Here is a 17,455-nt window from a genome sequence, read left to right on the forward strand (position 1 = left end):
TAAAAATCTGTACTAATGAGAAAAATCCACGGTGAACAAAATATCAAACTTTAAAATAAAGACAGGACCAGTTGACTGCAGTCCAGTCAGTGAGTATGGCTGCAGCTCTCCAGTCTGTGCTGTTCCGCCTTCATTTAGGGCTCAGGATGTGCCAAGCAGGGTGTTTGTTTTTGCTGAAATTCTCTCTGATTCGTTCTCATAGCATGGTGTGGTGGGTGCTGTAATCCTCACTGAAGAGGTGGGAAAACTGATCCTGAGGGCCACAGGCTTCCTCACTATCTGTCCATTTTTGGCTTATGTGTGCTTCTGCCTTCAAAGAAAGCAAGCTAGAGTGGAATTTCCAGCAGGACTCATTCCCAAATTCCCTGAGCCCATTGCTCTTCCCATGAGCTCACAGCTGCCCTTGGTAATCAGGCCTCCTCTCCCTCCTTGGCCAGGAAAGGAAGCTGGCAGACCAGAGCAGGGGGTGCCTGTCTTGGAGGCAGAGGCCTCAGCGTGGGGTGGACAGAGCCGGGAGGTTATGAGTACAGCCAGTCGGTTCTGACAAGCAATCTTCTGCTCCCTCCACCACTTCCCCCAGACAGCTCAGGCTCAGCCAAGCAGTCATCCCTTGCCAGCGTCCAGTCTCCCGTGGGAATGTACGAAAGACCCCTCTCCTCCCCAGCTCATCACTGGCCTGCCCGGGGCCACCTTGCCTGCCAAGCCTCCCCCACTGCTGTTTCTCAACTCAACAACACACAAGACACAGGTGTGCGTGTGCATGGGCCTCCATCCACACCCTCTCCCAGCTCCTCTAGGAGGGGTCACGAGCTTGCAGGGGGGTGCAGGGAAACATGGCGGGAAGAGGAAAAGCTAAAACGCAGCTCTTGAAGAAGGAAAATGGAACCCAAATCCAGGTCCTTGGAACAACCAGGGTGTGGCACACATACCTAGTTGACTGCTGCTGCTGCTAAGTCATTTCAGTCGTGTCCGACTCTGTGCGACCCCATAGACAGCAGCCTACGAGGCTCCCCCATCCCTGGGATTCTCCAGGCAAGAACACTGGAGTGGGTTGCCATTTCCTTCTCCAATGCATGAAAGTGAAAAGTGAAAGTGAAGTCACTCAGTCGTGTCCGACTCTTAGCGACCCCATGGACTGCAGCCTACCAGGCTCCTCTGTCCATGGGATTTTCCAGCAAGAGTACTGGAGTGGGCTGCCATTGCCTTCTCTGACCTAGTTGATTGTGCTCTCTCAATTATTAGGAGCAACATTTTGGCACATTTAAGGCAGATGGGGCGAGAGCTCTAAAAGGGTCAAAGAAGTGGGATCAGGTGAAGTCATCTCCACTCATCTCTGTCTCTAAGCCCAGACACCATGGCCTCTCTCCCACTCCTGAGACCCCATTGCCACTGTCTCCTGCTTACCCTATAGATGCTCCTTGACTTCTAACTGCCCTCCTCATTCTCACTCATTCTGGGAGAAAGAACCAGGGCTTTGGAGTCAGGCAGGGGTAAGTTCAAACCCAGACTTTCCTTCCTACTCCCTGTATGGACCTGGACAAGTTTCTTGTCCTCTCTCACTTAAGTTTCAAATGTGTACAATAGAACAATAGCAACTACAGAAAGAACCTAGTGCCTTTCTCAGCAAAATGATATTAACCCTCTTCTCTGGCTCCTCTAAGGTCCTTTCAGCATGGCTGCATCTTGCTCGTCCTTAAGAGTGATAGAGGCCCTTTCAGAAACTTGTAAAGAGTATCTTTAATATTTAGGTTTCCCACTCACACCCCACCCCCAATGTGCAGGATCCAATACCCGTCTTTAGTTAGTCATCAAGATGGTGACAAAACCAAGTATAGATTGTTTTAGAATCTTCACTCCAACTCACTTTGCCTCTTCTCTCCTACTAACTTGTCGGGATGGAGGGCGTGTGGTGGGATGGTGGTATCCAGTTTCATACCCACAAAGAAGAGGAAAACCAAACTCAGGAGGCAAGAGATATGTTCTGAAGACTCAAAGGAGTCTTTGAGTGCAGGGAGTGAGGAAGAATCATTGAGTCTTATGAGGCACGAGGCTAGGGCTTAAGGGCACTTTGTAAATGGTACCCCTTTTCCTCTCCAGAATTCTGAGCCAACTGAAGAATAAGAAGGAAGAAGAAAGCAGATGGAGAGCAAAATATTACCTTTGTTATGATTAAAGCTGGTGAACAGGGCTTAATCAGGAGACAAGTGGGTTTCCTTATTCTGTACCCCAGAATCACAGGGAATTACCCGCCTGTTACAGACACCGCTGGACTGGGGCATGGTCTCCTGCAGGGCAGATTCTGTCCCTGGAAAACTTGAGATCTAGAGGAGCCAGACAGAGGGTGTGTTTACTGCACCAGGCTCACTTCAAGGGAAAGAGGATGAAGAAGGGATGAAGAAGGCTACACTTTCTTTTCCAAATTTACCAGTTTAGGTCACTTCTCCTCCAGGGGAGGAGTGAGTAGATGAAGAAAAGTCAAGAGTGGAGTCCCCATCACTTAGAAGGAATGAGGAAGGTGTAGTCAACATTCTCCCAACCCCAATACAACAATTTTTTCTTTCAATTTGATAGTAAGAGCAAAAACAACATGCATATGCATATGTATCCATCAATATGTATAATCTATTAAACATATATATGTGTATATATGTATTTATACATATATTTATGTCTATACACATATATAGATACATGTTATACAAAAATTAGAAAATAATAATTATCTTTTCATAATTTTGTGAACAATAAATGCACTTAGCACTCAATAATAAATGCAGAAATTAAAAGACACTTGCCCCTTGGAAGAACAGCTATGACAAACTTAGACGTATATTAAAAAGCAGAGATATTAGTTTGTTGGCTAAGGTTCATAGAGTCAAAGCTATGCTTTTTCCAGTAGTCATTTATGGATATGAGAGTTGGACCATAATGAAGGCTGAAAGTGAAAGTGAAAGTTGCTCAGTCATGTCCAGCTCTTTCCGATCCCATAGACTATACAATCCATGGAATTCTCCAGGCCAGGATACTGGAGTGAGTAGCCATTTCCTTCTCCAGGGGATATTCCCAACCCAGGGATCAAACCTAGGTCTCTCATATTGCAGGCAGATTCTTTATCAGCTAAGCTACCAGGGAAGCCCAAAGAAGGCTGAACACCAAGGAACTGATGGTTTCAAACTGTGGTGCTGGAGAAGACTCTTGAGAGTCCCTTGGACAGCAAGGAGATCAAACCAGTCAATCCTAAAGGAAATCAATCTTGAATATTCATTGGAAGGACTGATACTGAAGCTGAAGCTCCAATACTTTGGCCACCTGATGTGAAGAGGTGATTCATTGAAAAATACCCTTTGATGCTGGGAAAGATTGAAGACAAGAGGAGAAGGGGGAAACAGAGGATGAGATGGTCAGATGGCATCACTGACTCAATGGACATGAGTCTGAGCGAATTCTAGGAGATAATAAAGGACAGGGAAGCCTGGCGTGCTGCAGTTCATGGGGTCACAGATAGTTAGACACGACTTAGAGACTGAACAACAACAAAAATCATTATAACAGATAGAACAGTAACTAAACACTGGAACAGGAGGCATATATTCAGTCATTGATTCCATCATATTTACTAGGCAATGGAGATTGACACAAATACACAGATACACTTAAGCCAATGTAGAGTAAGAGAAGTACTAGATAGAAGAGTCTGGCAAAGAGAGAAATGGCGTTGCCCTAGAGTGATCAAGAAAGTTCCCAAAGCCAAGGTGACATGTGCAATACATGCTCCAGAAAGATGTTCTTAGACAAAAAAGTTGAAACAGAGAGAGTAGTCCAGTCTCTACTTATACTGAGTGCTTATACTCTTGAAAAAAGTAATAAGAAGAAAATTTTCATATTTTTATCCACATCTGGCCAGTCTCTCTTTGGGCTTGTTGCCACCCTTAGGTATAGGAAAAGTAGCAGCCAAGATCAGTTTGGTAAATCCTTCAGATTAGAGAGCAGGGGTGTACATACCCTTCCTAACCACTCATCCTAGCTCAGTATTCTTTCTTCTATGTGGGATGCTGCTTAGAGCCAAGAGTTCATTTCTGTCTGATTCTCTCACTTCCCTGCTAATGTCCATCCCTTAGTGGACAATCCTGTCTCCTAGCTAGTTTTTCTTTTCCTCTTTTCCTCTGATTCAGCCCCTCCAGGCCACAATAACCTATCCTCTCCCCAAGAGCCCACACCCTACCATGTGGCTGGCACCTTTTGTCAGACCGCATCTCTAGGCACTGGTGGGGCAAAGCGAGCTAATGTCAGCACTTTCACCTCCCAAGCCAGGCCTTTCGGCCCCTTAATCACACATCATGCCTTCTCCTGACTTTCTCCCTATCTGTCAGCACATTCCCAGCTTAAGTTAACCCAGACACACTCCCCTGGAGACACGTGAGAGCACCTCCCTAGCCTAGATGCATACAGTTTCTCCTGGTTCAACAGAAATGGTGGCCACTGAGCTGTAGAAGGCTATAAGCCAAGTTAGAAACACAAAAACAGATCCTGAGTACCTGCTTGAGTAAAGAGCAAGGAGACCTTGCTGGGGTTCCTGAAGGGTGCCTGGGGCCCATGGAGGACACAAATGGAATATCACATTGTTCAAGTCAGTTGAAAGTTGACTGCTCACATCCAACTCCTGTTTCATTTTAATTGTGGCCTAGCAGATATTTTAGCAGCCATCTTTGACTGTGACTTAAACTCAGCTACCAACCCTCTCATCTGAGTCCCTTTCTCAGGTGTAAAATGGAGTTTTATTATCAACAACCAGACTCAGCTCATGTTTCCAATATTAGAGGAGTGCTAGAAACAACTCTACAGGTTTGAATCTGTTCCAGGCAGACAGGTCAATACAGACAATCATTTGAAAGAAAAGATACCCATGTGATCTGAGAGTTGGATTAATACCACTCCCCCTCAGGGATGATGATTCTGGGTCCAGAGCGAACTTGACTAAGGCAAAAGCATTAGAAACTCAGTCCTTAGAAATAACCAGTGTTTTGTATAAGTTTTAGTGGAAACCACTTTGGCTGGATACACCCGTGAGAGATGACACTAGTTCTGCACCAATTGCCATGCTGATCACAACTAGCCACCCAGGGCAGACATTCAGACATCACTGACTCCCTCCCCTTGCCCATTCTCTGCATTCAACTGGACAAACTCAGTTTGACTGCACTGTGTTCTTTTTTTCCATTTCCATGGTGACCACTCAGTTGAGACCCTCTCCCACTGAACTTCATCTAGATTATTGGAATATTCTCCTCTGTGGTTGACTCTGCATTTCTTCCATCTCAACCCACCTAGCATTCTGAAATCAGATTTTTTTTCCTGACTTCAATCCATTGTTTAATAGTTTTGATTGTTCCACATGCCCTCCCCCCAAAGACTTGAAGTGTCTATCAACAGATGAATGGATAAAGATGTGACACACACACACACACACACGATGGAATACTACTCGGCCATAAAAAAAAGAATAAAAATTTGTCGTTTGCAGCAACATGAATAGATTTGAAGGGTATTATGCTAGAAAGTGAAATAAGTCAGACAGAGCAAGAGAAATGCTGTATGATATCACTTACATGTGGAATTTTTTTTTTTTTTTTGAAATATACAACAAACTATTGAATAAAACAAACAAAAAAAACCAGACTCACAGATACAGTGAACCAACTATTGGTTACCACTGGGGAGAGGGAAGTAGAGAGGGGCAACATAAGAGTAGGGGGGAAAAGGTTATTATGACATTATATGGAATTATGTGTGTGAAAATTTTCAAAACTGTAAAACACTATACAATTTAAAGAATCTTTCATTCAATTAAAAAAAAAAAAGCACAAGCTCTTTAAGGGGTAGCTGAGGTTTTCTTAAGGCCTGCCCCATCTGCCATGCTCACCTAGTCCTCTGGCTCTGTGCTCTCCCTGGACCCCAAGACACAGTCAACTGCCGTGACTCGCCATTGCTCAAATTCTATCTTCCTGTGGCCTGCTTTTCTTTTGTAGAAACTGTCTTATTCTTCACCCCATCCTTCCCTTATGACCTGTTTATTGGCTAAAAACCATCCCTTCGTATCTGTTTTACAGTAGGAGGTATTTGTGATTAGCTGGCCCAGCACCCATTTATCTGGGGCTTGTTCTTCCTAATATCCCATTCACAAGGTAGCCACTTGACCCAGCATGGCCAGTGTGAGTATTCCATCTCCAAGCCAGAGTGATTGGTCCAGATTTGATCATGAGAGTCATCCAGGAATAATCAGGATCTTCCAGAAGGTTGAGCAGATGGGTATTAGAAACAAGGAGGTCTGTGGAGTAAGTGTTCCCAGCAGTTGTCTTTCTTGGCACCTGGAGAGAACCTAGGTGATGCTCAGCTCCAGGTTCTGTTCTGCATGTTGGTTTCACTCTCAGGAAGAGTCCTGATATCACTACAAGCCTTTGGATACATCTGTATCTGAGGTCAGATCTGCCTTTATACTTACCAGTTGCATGAAGCAATAAATAGATTCCTGTTTCCTTTCAATAAAAAAATTTTAAATAAATATTTCCCCTTAAAAAAAATAATAATTCCCTTTTTGCTTAAGTTGAAGTTGGGTTTCTGCCACTGATCATTTAAAAAGAGTCCTGAACAGGACTTTCCCAACGTTTTATGACAAGTATGAAAAGAAATACAGATATTCTGCCTTGAAGTATTTATGCAAGTATCATTTCTACAGAGAACACTGTAAACCACTCCAGGGCAGTTTATCTTGTGCACATCTGTGTCTTCTGTGGTATGGAGCACAGAATAGGACTTCAAACTCACTATTCACATGGTTGAGTGAATAAAAAGATAAATATTAGACAAGAATAACCAGTTCCCCAACATGAATCTTACCGACCACCCTCATCCATCCATAAACTCTGGAAATGTAGTCAAATGCACATTTTGCTGCCAAGGACATTTCCAATCTGTAAAAATAAAATAAAATAACATTATCTATGTTTCCAGACTTTATGGACACCCTGTAGAATTCTGAGTGGGAAAACATGACTTGGGGGCTGTACGGACTCAGCCTTTCCCACAGCTCTGGGTTTGAGCTGAGTCAGCTGAGAGATGCTGTCTCAGCTCCATAGGCCCTAGTGATTAATGCCCAGACTCTGTTGGACCTGGGAACCACGTAGCTGCTGAGAGAGGCTTTTAGAGAGAGGAAGGAAGAGATCAGACCTCTTGAGGAGCACCCTGAAAAGGAAGCTAGCATAAGAATATTCACAGGAGGAGAAGGCAAACCAGACACTCCAGGCACAAGAGCCTGCCTGCCATGTTCCTTATGAGCTGGGACAAAGCTTCCACCTTGTTGTACCGGAAGATGATCTGTTTATCTAAGGGGTTTTTCAGCAGTGCTTTAGCTTATTTAGTGGTTGTGTCTCTAATTCTCTGTTTCTTCTTCCCGCATTTGGGGTAGTAGCCCAGGCCTCTGGACGAAAGCCTTCTTCGGTGGTGGAACTACTGGGCCACGGGGCCTGTGTTTGCTTCTGCCTTTCTTGCCCCACCAGCCCCCACCTCCCCAAACCACCATTTTTCCCTGTTCCTCGGAAAGAACCCAGTGGCCCAGTGAGTAGCTGTTTCCAGTCAACCAGCCAAGTGGAAACTGGGCCAGAGCCCCAACCCGCTGTGCTGCCTGGTGCTGCTGAGGGCGGTGGGCAGACCGCGCTCCAACCAGCCTCCTCTCCTCCCCTCCCCACGCTCGCCGGGGAGCCCTTGATCCTCTCAGTCTGACAGTGCAGGACCCAACTCCTGCATGCACCTAGGAGATTAGGAAGATGATGCCACACCTGACCAAACGTTCCTCTTGCTTCATAGCAGTGAGGAGGCAGAGGCTTTCCCACTAAAAGCGGACATCATTGGGGGGCGGGGGGGTGGGGGGACACACATCTTTCTCCCTGAGGTCAGACTTCTTCCTACAAGAGTGTTATGCCTGCTCCTAACAGGGCTACAATCTGGAAGCCAGAATAATGTGAATTGAACGAAGCTATTTGAGTCTTATTAGAGTGAGTGCACAGGGCTTCCCAGGTGGCACAGAGGTAAAGAATCCGCCTGCCAATGCAGGAGACATGGGTTCAGTCCCTGGATTGGGAAGATGCCCTGCAGAAACAAATGGCAACCCACTCCAGTATTCTTGCCTGGAGAACCCCATGGACAGACGAGCCTGGCGGGCTACGGTCCATGGGGTAGCAAAGAGTTGGACACGACTGAACGACTAACAGTTTCTTTCACTTTCCTCTGCTTTCTAGTCAACCTTCCAGAGAGCAGTCTGCACTCACTGATCCTTGCTCTTACCCACTCTTCCGTCTTCAGTCCACAGTAATCTACCTTCAGATCCCACCACTGCACTATTCCAGCCAAGGGCACTGTTATAAACTGAACTGCATCCCCCCCAAAAAATTCTGTTATTTGTTGTACTGGAATGTACTGGAGTATCTCAGTACCTCCGAATGGGACTGTATTTGAAGATAGGGCCTCTGAAGGGGTGCTTAAGTTAAAACGAGATCATAAAGGTCAGGCTCTAGTCTGGTAGAATCCCCATGGACAGTGGAGCCTGGAGGGCTACACTCCATGGGATTGCAAAGAGTCGGACACAACTGAGCGATTAAGCACACCCTTTAAAGCAGCACATCCTAATCCAGTAGGACTGCTGTCCTTTTTGGTGCTGTTTCTTTTGTTTCTTTTTCTTGGTCCTGCTGCATGACATGCTGGATCTTAATTTCCCGACCGGGGATAGAACTCAAGGCCCCTGCAGAGGAAGCAGAGTCTTAACCACTGGACCACCAGAGTAGTCCCGAGGTCTAGGCCCTCATAAGAGGAAGAGGCATTCACTGTGCCTGTGCACAGAGGAAAGGCCATGCAAGGGCCATGCCAGAAAATGGCCATCTGGCAGCTTCAAGAGAAACCAACCCTGCCAGTACCTTGATCTTGGACTTCACACCTTCAGAACTATGACATGGAATTTCTGTTGTTTCTCACCCAGTCTGTGGTACTCGGTACCGCAGCCCTAGCACCCTAATAAAGGCACTAGCAATGTTCCTACCAAATTCAGAGAGTGCTTTGAATCCTTGCCCTCTGAACTTCCCTGCAACCTGTGTAACTGTTAGGACTCATGATTCCTGAAACTCTCCTCTATAGTTCCTGTGAGGTTTCTCCTCCTGATTTTTCTTCCACCACTGGCTATACTTTTCAGTGCCCTATATGTGCTCATCACTTTCCCTATATTTGCATGGTTTCCCGGGGTTCTACCCTCAGCCCCCTTCTCTCCTCTCTATGTATTTTGCACTGAATCACCAACCAAACCCAACGACTGCAGCTGCCTCCATGTGCGATGACCATAGCATCTAAACCTCCCACTCAGACTACCCTTCTCATGTGTGCACAAGCATCTCATGAAAATCACCACTGGATGACCTGAGGTTAAACTTACCATGAAAAATGACAAACTTATTGTACATCCCTCCTGTCCCTCCAGATTTTCTTCCTCTCTTCCTGCCATAGCCAGTAGATTTAAAACTGCCCCAAATGGAAATCCTCATCTTTTCCTAAATTTCCTTCTTGACTCCCCATATTCAATTGGTAACCAAATCTTATTCCATCTCCCTCTTTGCTATAGATTGAATGTTTGTGTTCCTCCAAAATTCTATTGAAATCCTAATCCTCAATATAGTGGTCTTTGGAGATAGACCTTTGAGAAGTAATTAGGTTATGACGGTGGAACTCCCATGCTGAATTTAGTGCCCTTCTAAAGAGAAGAAAAAAACCAGCCTTCTCTTACTCTCCTTGTAAGACACAGTGAGAGGGCCTTCCCTGGTGGTCCAGTGGCTGAGACTCCACACACCCAAGACAGGGGGCCCGGGTTCAATTCTTAGTTAGAGAACTAGATCCTACATGCCACAACTAAGAGTTTGCATGCCACAATTAAAGATCCTGCATGCAACTAAGACTGGGAGCAGTCACATAAATAAATTTAAATATTAAAAAATAGAAATAAAAATTTAAAAAGGACAGAGTGAGAAAGAAAACCAGGAAGCAGGCCTTCAACAGACTGCAGATCTACAGAATCAGAACTAGCCCTCCTGCTTTGCAGAAACAGCATTTTGCAAGGTGGCCCTGCTACCCTTTCCAGGCTGTGCTCCCAGGTTTCTCTGCTTTTCTCCCAAACCCAATTCCTCCAAGTGCCTGGACTCACTCTGCTCTTTCATAGGCTGCCTCACACCTAATGGCTTCACACATGTTGCCTTCTCTCCCTGGAGTGCCCTACCTCCGACGTCCAAAATGCTCCTTTTCCTCCATCAGATCTATGCCTAATGCTATCTCCCCTGTGAAGAATTTCTTACCATCCTGGGGACTGACTTAAAGGATACCCTTTTGTCACACGTGATACTTGGCGTATTTCTTTAATAATATTATGCTTTTACTGTGTTATAATTATGTGTATGTCTGGCTTCCAACCTAACTGGAATCTCTTTGGAGGCAGGAATTATGTCTTTTCTCCCTCTTTGCATACCTATTACCAGAACAATGTCTGCTAAACCAGTGGGCTTGTAACCTGTAGCAAACATCTGTTAAATGAAAGAGTGAACAAAGAGACAGCTAGATAAACAGTGACTGGAATAAGAGAGAAAAGGACTACAAACCCAAAAGGCATTAAGTGTGCTGTGGCTTTTGAGATAAGTGAGTCAGAAAACAGAAAAATTCCAGGTTGCTACAGCATCAGTACTCAGCATAGTGTCTCTGTGGGAGTGAGGGGGCTGGGGAGGTTGGGTAGAATCAGGGAGAAAGAAGGCAATGAACTAAAGAGGAAATGCATTGTGGACCAATAATTGTGGTGAAAATGGTAGCAGCCTGAACTATAATTACAATAGGGAATTGCTGGCTATTAAACTAACTTGATGCAGTTTAACTCATTAATTGGTTTTTCAAGTAATGAAAGACTTGGTCTCTGTGGCCTGGGAGAGTGGAGTTAGTTCCAAAAGGAAAAGAAGGAGAGGAACATTTCAGGGCAACATCAAGATCTTTCTAGTAGTAATCTGCTTATATTGGGTCAAAATGTAGGAGTCTTCATTCTGCTACTTGCAAGCTCTGTAACCTGGAGTAAGTTAGCCTCTCTGAGTCCCAGATTTCTCACTGTAAAATGGGCATCATAGTAATATACATCTGAATATTAATACTATAATGATAAAATATATTTAGTGGATTATAAACCCTCAATGCATATTGACTTTTATTAAAAGTTCTCTATAACTGAAACTTTTAGAACAATGGGGACTAATACTTAAGTGCAGACATTTCTCTTTTTACCCTCTCACTCACATTGTACTTATTTGTATATCTTAAACTCAGTAGATGGTAAATTTTTGAGGCTGTCAACTAAAAAGATGCACAACTGAGTTTTGTTTGGGGCAAAATGAGGACTGTAGCCCAAGAGGCAGCAGGTCAAGATAGCTCTGAGAGAATGCTCCAAAAAGGTAGTTCAGTTCAGTTCAGTCGCTCAGTCATATCCAGCTCTTTGTGACCCCATGGACTGTAGCACGCCAAGATTCACTGTCCATCACCAACTCCCACAGCTTACTCAAACTCATGTCCATTGAATCGGTGATGCCATCCAACCATCTCATCCTCTGTTGTCCCCTTCTCCTCCTTCAATCTTTCCCAGCATCAGGGTCTTTTCAAATGAGTCAGTTCTTTGCATCAGATGGCCAAAGTATTGGCATTTCAGCTTCAACGTCAGTCCTTCCAATGAATATTTAGGGCTGACTTCCTTTAGGATAGACTGGTTGGATCCCCTGCAGTCCAAGGGACTCTCAAGAGTCTACTCCAACACCACAGTTCAAAACATCAACTCTTTGGTTCTCAGTTTTCTTTATAGTCCAACTCTCATATCCATACATGACTACTGGAAAAACCATAGCTTTGACTAGACAGACTTTTGACCAGACAGCAACGTAATGTCTCTGCTTTTTAACGTGCTGTCTAGGTTGGTCATAGCTTTTCTTCCAAGGAGCAAGCGTCTTTTAATTTCATGGCTGCAGTCACCATCTGCAGTGATTTTGGAGTCCAAAAAAATAAGGTCTCTCACTATTTCCATTATTTCCCCATCTATTTGTCATGAAATGATGGGACCAGATTCCATGATCTTAGTTTTCTGAATGTTGAGTTTTAAGCCAACTTTTTCACTCTCCTCTTTCACTTTCACCAAGAGGCTCTTTAGTTCTTCTTCACTTTCTGTCATACGGGTAGTGTCATCTGCATATCTGAGGTTATTGATATTTCTCCTGGCAATCTTGATTCCAGCTTGTGCTTCATCCACCCTGGCATTTCACATGATGTACTCTGCATATAAGTTAAATAAGCAGGGTGACAATATACAGCCTAGATGTAAAGAGGTAATAAGGAAAGGCCAATTTATAACATGTTGTTGAAGAGGGGAGTTCAATACCATTAAGCATTCATTTACAAAAAGTTTTCTGCTAGCCACAATGATCTGATGTCATCATGAAGGGATTTATTACTTTTCTAGATTTGTGGGCTTCCCTGGTGGCTCAGAGGTTAAAGCATCTGCCTGCAGTGCAGGAGACCTGGGTTCGATCCCTGGGTTGGGGACATCCCCTGAAGAAGGAAATGGCTACCCACTCTAGTACTCTTGCCTGGAAAATTCCATGGACAGAGGAGCCTGGTAGGCTACAGTGTATGGGATCACAAAGAGTCACACATGACTGAGCAACTTCACTTAGATATGAGGAGATGCAAAGATTGAGATTATAAAATCTGTTCCTAAAACATCTATCTGAAGACCTGACCCAACAGATTGCCTGGAGCACAGAGTGCCTTATTCCACCCTGAACACCCTCAGGGGGTGTTGAAGGTCAACAGCTGCAACAGTGCCCAGTTCAATCTCTGCAGAGGCAGATGGTGAATGCCCTTGTTGTTCAGTCGTCCGCATAGATCTTGGCAAGTGCCAATTTGTAGTTGACAATGCTATGATATAAATATATTTTATTTTGGTAATCTCCAGACACTTTGAACACAGGAAGCATTTGGTAAATATGTGTTGGATTGGGGGAATGGAGACCATTTAAGCATCAGAGAAAAGACTGGATTAGGTCACCTCCAAAGTTTGATTAGATGCTGAAAGTCTCTGATAAGTTAATTCATTCATTTACTCAACAAATGTCATTAAGTACCAACTATGTGCCATACAAAGGTTAGCTGTTAGGTACATGACACATTACAAAAGCAAATATGGTCTCTGTTGATTCTAAGTCCTTATTGTGTTAAGAGCTGATTGTTATCTGAACTTCACCTTTTGTACCTTAAACTGTCTTAATGCTAGTACTGCAGTTCTTTGTTTTGTTTCTCTAAACTGCTTGCTCACTTTATGCTATCCTGGAAAGTCACTTAAGAGGAGAGATACCAAAGAGGAACAAAGTGGGAGTGGCTATTTTCCAAAGCACACAGCTGTTTTTGGAAATGCAAATCCAGACCTCTTAGATAATAAGGATAGAAACTTTTATAGTAGCAACAAGTCTGGGAATGTCTCCAACTTCTAGTGCTAACCTCTTCCATTATACTCTGATAGTCAATCCTCAAAGCTCCAGTGTAAGATAGTTTGAGAGGTGCACACATGACCTTAGAAAGGGTGACCTTCTGGTACATTGAATCTAAACTCAAAAGTGGGAGATCCAAGTGGAAAGGAGGACATATAGATCCCTATGCTCAGAGGTAGAGGCCCTTCCATGTAAAGGTAATGTCACAGATGCCAGGAGTTAATAATGGATGCAATCCATTCTCTGGAGTATCCCAGAGGCTTGTATATTTTTTTTTCTTAGGACACAAATCTTTAACCCCTGCAGGTCATGAATAACCTTTGGGCGTCTGTGAAATCCTAAAATTGCATGCAGAATTGAGTATTCAGGCTTTTCTTAGGGAGAAGTCATAAAACTTAAAATAAGATTCTCAAAGGAATTTGTGCCCCCCCCCCCAAATCTCATGTTAATAGCACACTTGTTGTTGACTAAGCAGTTATTCTGAATGGGAGGCAAATGAAATGTTCAGGAATGTGTTCCTATGGTGTTCACAACAGTCAGGTCAATCAAACTCTCACCTGTTTCTGAGCACATCTCCCAGAATTCTTCCAGAAAGTTTTCCTCAAAGAACCCTGAGTATTCTATAGCCTTCAATGTTATCTTAGCACTGAGAGAATTATCTGGAAAGGTTACCTTACTTGAGGAAAGGCCTTCTACCAAAGTGGCCACAGATGACCCAAAGTGACCCACAAGGAGAGGATATCACAGGAACAATACGACAAGTCCTCTCCATCCTTCAGCTATGACCTCATTGGCCAAAACCAACACGAGCCAGAGGACAAGGGATCTGATTGATAGAGGTCATAAGGTCAGCTTCCATAAAGTATAGATCTGGAGGAGGAACTGAAAATATTCTCACACAGTGTTTATGTGTGTGTGTGTGTTACCTACAATTAGGGGATAAATAATCTAAATTTGAATTCCCTGATCTTTACCTCTGACAAATTAAGCTGGGATAATTAAGGGACTCAATTTCTTGCTCATCTTGCTGTGTCAGTCACTACAATTAGGAGTTCCCTACGTGTTTTTTCACCTAAGACTGGTAACAACCCCAAATGGTAATAAAAGGTACAACTGGGAGTGGAAACCAGATAGGTGTGATTCTAAACCCATGCCCTTGTCACTACACCTTGACATTCCAGAATGGGAAAGACAACAACGGATACTTGGAGAGTTTCTGCAGAAAACGCTCTTGGAGTTGGGTTCTTCTGGTTGCGGGGAGGTAGACAGGTGAGTTATAGAGGGTACAGACCCTAGGGCCAAATTTTACAAGATTGAGCCAATGATGGGTACTGTTTGAACAAAAACTGTTTTCATCTCCACTCTTGTATGAACATTAACTCATGCTCATTCACATAACACACAGACACACACACAAACACACAGCCTGTTGCAAGAAACTCATCAAGAATGGTAAGGATGGAGCAAAAGAGAAGAGCATGATAGGCTAGTGGAAAAATTATAGAAGATGCCCTAGTACTAGACAACTCCAACAAGATTCATCAAAGAAAAATTTAAGAATGGTATGAATAGAATTTTAAGCATCACACAAATATATTCAGGCTCTGTAGATGCAAAGACTAACACAGATGACATCTAGCATGATTTTGAGTTCTTTAAAAAGCTCAGTAATTGTATTTGATTTTGAAAGGTTAACAACGATGGCCTGTTTTCTTCTAGTTGGGTTACTCTGACTCATCCCAAAATAGCAGCCTGAATGGCAGAATCCACATCTTAAAGGCTTTGCTGGGCCTATCTATAGTAGCAACAACTCCTGAGTCCTTTATATACTGTCTCTTTGTTCTGCCCTTCTTCCTTCATCCTGGGTAGTGAAAAAGTAAGTAATTCTTCTAAAAGGCACACCTCACTACCCAGCCAAGTGTTTGTCTTTGCTATGTCATGAGCTGGGGCTTCTCTGGTGGCTCAGACAGTAAAGAATCCACCTGCAGTGCAGGAGACCTGGATTTGATCCTCAGGTTGGAACGATCCCTTGTAGAAGTATTCAAGTATACTTGTAGAAGTATCCAAGTAGTATTCTTGCCTGGAGAATCTCATGGACAAAGGAGCCTAGCAAGCTACAGTCAATGGGGTTGCAAAGAGTTAGACATGACTGAGTGACTCAGTACATACACATGCCATGAACTGGCAGGATAACATGGGGCCAGGCCAGTCTCACTGTGGGCCTCAGTTTCCTCATCTGTAAATAAAAGGGTTAAACCATTGCCCTCTGGTTGCTTGTTTGGTCACTCTATTTCTTATACCACTCCTAACATTTTGGATCCCTAAGGCCTACATGGCTTCCCTGGTAGCTCAGCTGGTAAAAAATATGCCTGCAATGCAGGAAACCCCGGTTCAATCCCTGGGTTGGGAAGATCCCTTGGAGAAGGGATAGGCTACCCACTCCAGCATTCTTGCCTGGAGCATCCCCATGGACAGAGGAGCCTGGAGGGCTACAGTCCACGGGGTCACAGAATCGGACGTGACTGAGTGACTCAGCACAGCACAAGGCCTACACATATGGGTAATGGCTGCACATAATGGGCACCCTATAAACTCTTGGAAACTACAGGGTTCATCTCAGTTCAACCTAAATAGTGTATTAAAAACCAGAGACATCACTTTGCCGACTAAAGTTTATATAGTCAAAGATATGGTTTTTCCAGTAGTCATGTATAAATATGAGAGTTGGATCTTAAAGAAGTAGAGAAGCACTGAAGAATTGATGCTTTCAAACTGTGGTGCTGGAGAAGACTCTTGAGAGTCCCTTAGATAGCAAGGAGATCAAACCAGTCAATCTTAAAGGAAATAAATCCTGAATATTCATTGGAAGGACTGATGTTGAAGATCCAATACTCCGGCCACCTGACGTGAAGAGCTGACTCATGGAAAAGACCCTGATGTTGGGAAAGACTGAAGGCAATAGGAGAAAGGGGCAGCAGAGGATGAGATAGTTAGATAGCATCACTGACTCAATGGACCTGAATTTCAAAGGTCTATCAATGATCAGAATTTTTATCATATACTAAAATTTTGTGTGTATATGGTCTGTTCCTGGGTTATATTTTGTTTCACTGGTTGTTCTGTCTACTTAAGTAGCAGTTCAACACTGGTTTAATTATAGAAATTTTAGAATATATTTAAAATTGGGGCAGGGCTAATCCTTTGTCATAGCTTATTTTTATTTCCTAATGCTTTCCTAGTTATTGCTTTATGTTTATTTTTTCTATATAAACTTTAGTATCAGTTTCTCTCTGAAATTGTTTAAGTATGATATTTTTATTAGAATTGCATTAAATTTACATGTGCCTAGGAAATCCCATGGACAGAGAAGTCTGGTGGGCTACAGTCCATGGGGTCGCAAAAGAGTTGGACACAACTTAGCGGCTAATAACAACAACAAATGCATTAACTAAAAGAGAAATGACATCTTTATGATATTGAGTCAGCCTAAGCAAAAATAAAAGCTGTCTTTCTATTTTTTCAACTCTACTTTTGTATCTTTAAGATAGGCTTAAGATTCTCTCCTTTGAATTTTTAACTTCCTCAGTGTATTGATTCAAACTCTTTTCTATTTTCACCAAGGAAAATGGAAAACAACTATGCTCATAAGACCAAGCCAATTCAATTGATCCTCTCATTAAAACCAGAAGTAATCATGGCTACTTCCTAAGGCAAGTTTATGAAGATTGTACTAAGTTCTCAAACACACTTCCAGTATAGCTGAGAGAGCTAGCCAAAACCTTGGATAAATAAATCACCCCTTAGCCTCCTTTACCACAAGCCAAAACCTCCTCTGCTTCAGAGGAAAAAGAAAATTTCATCAG

Source organism: Cervus canadensis, chromosome 24 (assembly GCF_019320065.1).
Source record: "Cervus canadensis isolate Bull #8, Minnesota chromosome 24, ASM1932006v1, whole genome shotgun sequence".
Taxonomy (NCBI): Eukaryota; Metazoa; Chordata; class Mammalia; order Artiodactyla; family Cervidae; genus Cervus; species Cervus canadensis.